Genomic DNA, 8,332 nt, shown 5'->3' with positions numbered 1-8,332 from the left:
ATCAATGAGTGTGCAAGTTAAGTACTGGCAAGATGTTTTTATCACCAAAAGCTTAGATAGCATTCTTATAAAAGAAACTAAAGGGTGACTACACATTTTGTAGACTTGCAAAGGCCACATAACCTTTCTCAATGGTGAAATGAAAAGGATTCAGCCTTTCTGTACTTTGTTACTTGAAGTCATGGTCCTTGGCTTGACTTTGAATTTATATACGTATGTGTATAATATTAAAAAAAAAAAATATATATATATTATACATATACTTAAATATGCACATACACTTGATATTCCCCTTGAGTTGCAGGTACTGGAATGACCAAACAAAGGCACCATTAAGTGCTATCAACAGAACACACGTTTGATTAGAGAAGCAATTAGTAATGAGGACACAGAAAAAAAATGTTCAAAATGGTGAGTTTGGGAATATCTCCCACCTCATTATCTTGCCAAAATGTTCATTTGATGCAATTTCTACACATACTAAAATGAACAGAAAAGTATTAGATAAGAGGAAAGATTAGGTGAATACCTAATTACCTTCATGCTACACCATAACTTTAAGTTAATTTTACTTTATATCTGCCTCAATGAAGATAGCAAACTTCCATTACAATGAATATGCCGTGACCCTTTTATGGGCTTGCTTCACAATAAATTAATGCAAAGCTGTGTGCCATATACGGCAATAGTCAGCACTATATGGTGGGAGAAAAAAAAAAAAAAACAATAAAACCAACAAACAAAACCCCAAACAAGCAAGCAACCACCCTTCCTGCCCCCTCAGCTAAAAAGCAACTAATCAAAAACACACAAAAAAACCCCATAAAAGCCCTAACCTCCTCAACTGCAGCAAGAACTGAATATCAAAGTTTAAGTGGAACTGTCACCTCTCACACATACTTACACATACTGCAGCTTTTTCTACATTATGGAGAAAAAGTTTTATGCAATTTTCATGCAGAATTTGGTCTTGGTGAGCTACTTGTGGTGCACTAAAAGCATAAAGAAACTTGTCACAAAAGAAAAGCACAAAAATGAAGCAAAAAAGATGGACTCAGCATATATTAAGACAACCTTTTAGTATGCAAGTCAGGAAAATGTGGCTTATTGCCAGTGCTGGACCACAGGGACACAGAATAGAATCAGAGGCCAGGTGAGAGAGGAAGGACCTGAGTCCAACCCCTGCTCAGACGAGGGTCAGGCAGAGCAGGCTGCTCAGGATCATGTCCAGGAAGATTTTTAATATCTTCAAAATGTAGACTAAAGCCTCTCTGGACAATCTCTTTTGCTGTTAAACAATGAAAAAGCTTGTTTAGAAAAAGACCACTCATTAATTAGTGTCAAAAAGCAGATTGAACTTGGGGATTTGACTTACTGCCAATTAAGATTTTTTAAAAAGCCAAACCAAACCCAAACCTTTTCCCCATCAGGAATATCCACACTTCTCCCTCTCCTCACTGCTTTTGCAGTGTGTTCTCCTTTCTTACACACATTTTCATGGCTGCACCACCAACTTTGTTGATGGGATCACTGAGTCCTGTTGATTCTTCTCAATAAAGCCACTCCCCACAGGGCCCCAGTCTGCTATCAAAACTTTGCCACTTACACTAAACACATTCTTATGCCATGACACACTACTTTTGATGTTCAGAAATCTTCTTGAAGTCTATTTTTTGAAATATTTCCTCTTTGAAATTGTCCTTTGAGAAGGTTTTGAGCTAAACAAGGACTCTGTACATACAGCTAATACTTCCTTTAAAGCATTATTTTTTTCAAAATATCCCTTACAGACCAAAGCCTGCAATAAAAGTGCCAGCTGAAGACCTAGAAGGAAGCTCTACAAAGCAAAAAAGGATCTTAAAAATCTTATCATGTTCACACTTAACACTATAAACATCTACTTGTTTAATATTGCCCAAGAGTAAAAAAAAGAATTAATGATTTTTTAATAGCTATGAGATAATATGTTTTAAAAGAGTGAATAATGGCACTATAGGATGACAGTACTCTCATATATAATTCCAAGTGCAGCTTTTCCATGCTCTGGCTTACAGGAACCTAAAACTGAGGTCTTTAAGACTAATTAGAAAACAATAGTAATAATAACAAAATGTTCTCATCCCAGAGCAGGTTTCCAACATGAATGTGGAAGAACTTTTAAGAAGACCATAACCCTACTGTGTAATTTATACACATGTGGACACTTTTATTATTGTTGGTTGGTAATTTTCGCCCATCCTCTGTGTTTCACTGAAAAATGCCCTAACAGAACTTCTTCAAAGATCCATGAATGGTATCTTCATAAAAGTAATCCTAAAGAACTATAAGTCCTGTCTGTACTCGAGTGCTGTTAGGGTGTAATTAAACACCAGTATATATATAAATCTCAATAAGGAAGAAGCAGCATGAAAATCAGTGGGATTATTCTTAAATATCATTCATCACATGGATATTCTGTGTTTGGGGTTAGTCACAGCAAGCAGCAGAAGCTTAGCATTATGAATAACCTAAAAAAAATCCCAGATAATGCCAAAACCAAGTTTAGTTAGATGAAAAATATTACAGAATAACATTTACTTTCAGTTCTTCCTCATGATCAGTTTTTTTCTGCAGAAAGCAGGAATCTAAAATAATCTTTGCCACTCAGACTTCCAAACAGAAGGAGAGGAAATATACATTTGGAGAGGGTTTTTTTAAGTGATAATTTGAGTCTTAATTTGAAATACAGCACTCTTGAGTTTAGTTGTAAATTTAGTATATAGAGAAGCTATTGCTTGGGAGACTGAAAAAATATAAATCAACTAATGACAGCCTTTCATAGCACAAAACCTACTGACAATATACTTTGAGTTTTTATCTAAGTATAGATAAATAGATTATAGATTAAGTATACTATATTTTACAGTTTAGAAATGACAGATGACATTTTATGGTAACATTAGGTATACAAAATTAATTCAGTGTTAAATCGGAGTTAATAGTAAAACTATTTTATTTTTGATAGTTTCCAACATTAAAATAAAGAATTAACATTTAAAATGCTTTTAAAGAGCAGTTTGCATATATGAACAATATAACAGGTATAAAATAAACTGCGAGTCAAATACAAGTGAAGGATTAATCCTGAAAGGCAACTGTAAAAATCTGGGGGTCCTCCTCATGAATGATCAAATTAGTTGATATTTTATCTAATAATTATAAAAATAAAAGGCTTTCTAATGTCTCTTACTCACAGAATCAAATAACTACTTTGTACTGTGAATTCTCCCGTGTGTGGACTGAAACTATTTAATATGTATAAGGTTTCTTAATGTTGTATATGTACTATGTACTATGTATCCAAAATTAACTTATTCTGCTTCTTGTTAGTAAAATGCATTTATTTTCCAATCAGCGATCATTCCTTGAGTAGGAGGGCAGTGTTTTTCAGATCTGTCTTAAGTTTCCATCTGAATAAATGTGAAAAATAGAAAAAGGAAGGGGTGACTGTAATCTGTCTTTAAACAAATTCATTAGACCACTAGAGTATGTTAAAAGTATAAGGAAAGAAATATTAAAAAATGTTCCTAAAGATGAAAAGGGTTTCTTCATCCTACCTCTTCCTCACTCAGCATATCCTGCAAGTTTTCACAGGTAAAGGAATTCACAGGATCTGAATTCCTTTAAACTAGAATATGAGGGCCTGCCATCTCATTACTCATTGCAGGAACTTGATTCTTCCCTATTTGAGCATTATGAGACACAACACTTTCTTCCATTCCTTATGCATTCTTCATGTCTTCCCGCTGCTCTTGTGCAGTGTTGAGATGAGATTAGATATTTAAAAGTATTCTGGCACTATATTGTCGTAAATCCATGAGGAAAACAGTAATTTTATTGCATCCTTGTGAGCGAGGATGAAAATGGCTCAGCTGTACATAATATCCTCCTATGCCTTACTGCAAAAGTCTTTGAAAAAGGTCAAACCTTCAAACTGCAATCCACTATATGCACAGCAATACAATCTATTATATGTTCTTGCCAACCAATCCACTGTAAATTAGGTTATATAAATACTATTTTCACATTTGTTCAGCTAACAAGGACACCACTACTTTCAAATCTAAGACAAGCACACTTTATTGTGCTTCCTGTTCAGTTAAACCATTTTGTCACTGCATTTGGATGTTTATAGATTGTGTGTCAGCTCAGTTTGGGCCTGTTCTGTTACTTCTAGAAATTCAGTGTTACATCCCCTTTTCCATTTCTCCACCTCCATTCTAGTTGAGAGCAGCCCTGGAGAAGGACTTGGGTGTGCTGGTGGGTGAGAGGCTGGACATGTCCTGAGAGCCCAGAGCCCCCTGTGTGCTGAGCTGCACCCAGAGTAACTGAAAGTAGCATTTAATATCAGGAAAAACTCCTTCCTGTGAGGGTGGTGAGGCTCTGGCACAGGTCACCCAGAGAAGCTGTGGATGTCCTCTTCCAAGAAGTATCCAAAGTCAGATTGGATGGAACTCTGAGCAGCCTGATCTAGTGGGACCCCTATGGTAGAGGGGTTGGGAACTGGATGATCTGCAAGGTCCCTTCCACCTCAGGCCATTCTGTGTTTCTCTGTCACTTTTTACAATATGTTAGAGAATTGTTTAGGTTTTGTACAGATGCATATACACACAAACACACACATCCTAGCCCCAGTGTGATTCTGCTTGTCCAAACAGAGCATCTTAAATGACTTCAGATATCCCTTCCCTTGTAGTCTTATAAAGATGACTTATATTCTACATGTTCCCAAAATACTACTTGGAGTTCTCCATTTAACCAAGATGATCCTATCTTTTCTAAAACAATAGCTGATAATCTACCCCACTAGTTAATTAAGTTTTGTGCTTTCTGAACTCTCATCCAATGCAAAGAGTTTAGATTAATTTTTTAAGAGGCCTTTTTTGAAATCTACTGTATAGAAGTGCCAGAATAAATAAATTTATTTTTTTTAAATTACTAGAATCAAGTCAGAACAGTCAGAAACATTGTGGTGGATTCACCAAATAACAGAAAACCATACACACACCAGCTGTATTTCACTGGGGGAAAAAAAAAACCAATTCTTGCTATTCTGGATGAATATGAAACAATACAACTATAAAAGCTTTACCAATAATTATTCAAACTACTCATCCCAGCCATGAGAGGTTTTGATTACATAAAAACTATTACTGACAAGTAGAAAGTAAAGCTTATCCATTGTTTTAAATAAACACATCTATATTCACTTTGCTTTCACCCTCAGCAAGAGGTATATGACTAAGAGTTGTGAGATGAAACATTCTCCTGCATAAACCCTATGCAAGGACATACAAAAAAGGCAACAAAACTCAGAAAACTCAAAGAGCCTCCAAACACTGATAAAAGTAGTGGTCTCCTCTCCTCAAAACTACCTCAAACCTCATAAGGGTTGTTGGTCAGCACTAGCTGAACGTGAACCCAGGTAGGTAAGGTACCCAAAGATATCCTGGCTTTTATCAGCCATGGATGTGGCAGCAGGACCAGGACTTTCCTCCTGTGCTGAGCACTGGTGAGGCCACAGCTCAAATCCTGCATCCAGTTTTGGGTTCTCGAGGCAAGAAAGACATTGAAGTGTGTCCAGCATTGGGGATGGATCTGGAGCACAAATCTGATGAGGAGCAGGCTGAGGGAGATGAGGGAGCTCAGCCTGGAGAAAAGGAGGCTCAGGGGGAACTTTCTCACTCTTTGCAACTCCCTGACAGCCAGGTGGGGATCTGCCTCTCCTCCCAGGCAGGTAGTGACAGGACAACAGGATAGGGCTTCAAGATTCACCAGGGAGATTTAGGTTGGATATCATGAAGAATTTCTTCATGGAAAGGGTTGTCTTGTATTAGAACAAGCTTCCCAACAGTGATGGAATCAGTATCCCTGGGGCTGTTCAAGAAATGATTGGACATGGAACTGAATGCACTGGTTTGTTTGACAAGGTGGTGATCTGTCAAATGTTGGACTCAACCTTAATTCTTCCCCACCTGAACGATTCTGTGATTACACAGTGATGCAGATGCTGCCATGATATACAGAAGTTAAATAGACTAAATCTGAAACTTTTCACCTATTTTCACTAGAAGTTTCATGGGTGAATAAGTATGTCATCCCAAGAAAGAAGAAAGGAGAGAATTTATTTCAAGCATTCAAATACAAATGAATGCATATATCAGCCAAGTGCCAGGGAACATGACTACCAAGACAAATCTTTCCAAAAACAATTAAGTCTTTCTCACATACTGTTCAAAAAGAGCAATGACAGAAACACAATGAGTGAAAAACGCTACAACTACATCGGTGACAAGTGGTAACAGGAGGTGTTGCTTTAACTGATTTTTTTCTGCTCCCCCATGGTTTCCATGAAGATCTGGATGAAAATGACTGAATCAGAGGCTTCAGATTTACTGAAGCCAAGCAAGAAGTCTTCAAAAAAGCATAGGTTTTGTCCACATAAAGTGGGAAAAGGGGGGAAAATGGGGAAAAATGGGGGGAAGAATGAAAGGTGACAGGAGGGCAGAAAAGGAAACAAAAAAGGGGGAAATGAAAGCTTCCGGAAAGGTGAGCATGAAAGCACAAGAGACAAAAAGTTTAAATTATATCCCTTTACCTAAGAAGTCAAGACTACAGAGAGACTCTGAGCACAGGACCTTGGTAGAAAATGAACCTTCAGAACATTCAGAAGGCTACAGCAGGAAAATAAAAAAAATAAAGAGTTTGATACATACAATCTGGGAAGATCCCTATGATACAATCTTATTATTCAGGCTACATGCCATTGGATGACTCTGAAATAAAAGTTTTAAAATGAGCTATTGAAGAAATAGAACATGAAATTGTCCCAGAGAATTTGTCAGGACAAGACAGCATTCACTAGAGATTCCCAGGAGAATTTACAAATGCCATGGCGTGATGAGATACAAAAGAGTAATTCATTCTCCCTTGTAATGGCCAATGTTATCTGTTGGCTTTTAAGACTCTATGCCACTGCTTACTAAATAATTTAAATATACATATGATTTAAAATATCTGGCACTATCCCTACCTAATTCATTAGAAAAATAAGTCAGCAAATATTGAAAACTATAATATTGCACAGCACTCTGACATTGCACTGAATTTCAAACCTAATGTACTACGTGAAGTAATAGCACAATATGTAGCAGAAGTAAAAGAGTATGTTCTTCCTAGAGTCTTGGAAAAGGTCCTTGGACAAGAGCCAACTTGGAAGCACAGTTCACGGTGATGGGATTTCACTAAATTACACTAATAACCACATAGTTACCACTAATACTAACCCCTTTCACCTTACAGAGGGAGGAACTACATAAATATTCCTCACACCTTCTGTTAGTATTTTGGTTATGTCTGTATGTACCAATGTTGGCTGAGCTAGAATTAATTTCCTTCACATTGGATTAGAGAGGATCTGTGTGTTGGATTTGTGCTGAAACACAGGGATGTGTTTGTCATTGCTGAGCAGCACTTGTTCAGAGTCAGGAATTAACTGCAAAATTCTAGTGTCGAGTCACAGAAAATGGAGACTACTTCAGTTTCATGCAATTTTATTCTGTTGAGAGTGATTTAATTAAAAATTATTTAATGAATCTCAAAATATCAAGTGGTTATTACTGCCATAGAACTATCAATAACCACACAGAAGTGTTCACAAAATTATCATGGGGAAAAAAAACCAGAAGAGGTAGTGCAGTTAAACCATGATAGCCATAGTGGTAACATGTTTGGTTTTTTTTAATAGTGCTGTTTAGTAATTTGTTTTGTAGCAGCTGTTTTAATATCATCACATAACTCACAATAAGGACATTTACAAAAAGTGGTTAAGGAGAGGGTACTTAGTGTTAGTATCACCTTTCAATATCTACTGGGATACTGGAAAGCTCCACAGGACTGCAGCAATCTAACATGTGAAAATATATTTTTAGACCCATCAGTCAGATGATTCCAAAGCAAAATACCCTATTCAGCAGATTATTGTCTAATTCTTACTAATATCAGTGGAGTGGATCTCATCTCATTTCATCTCAGCGCTTATTTAGAGGATCTGAAAGTCTACATACAGTTAGAGAATTGAAAATTAATAAATTAAGTTCTTTAAATTTTTTTAGGATACTTGCACTATATTTTAAAATATTTGTAAGAGAGAAATTAAAATAACTCAGAGTCAGTTTCTTAAAAAACCCAAGATGATAGATATTTTGTAATTTATTACACACAAATGGGAATTCTAAAGGGAAGCTGTCAATGCATGGGGGAGTTTCTAGAGTGGTCATTCAGATTAGTTTTA

This window comes from Catharus ustulatus, chromosome 2, assembly GCF_009819885.2.
Source record: "Catharus ustulatus isolate bCatUst1 chromosome 2, bCatUst1.pri.v2, whole genome shotgun sequence".
NCBI lineage: Eukaryota > Metazoa > Chordata > Aves > Passeriformes > Turdidae > Catharus > Catharus ustulatus.
This window is presented reverse-complemented; position numbering follows the sequence as displayed.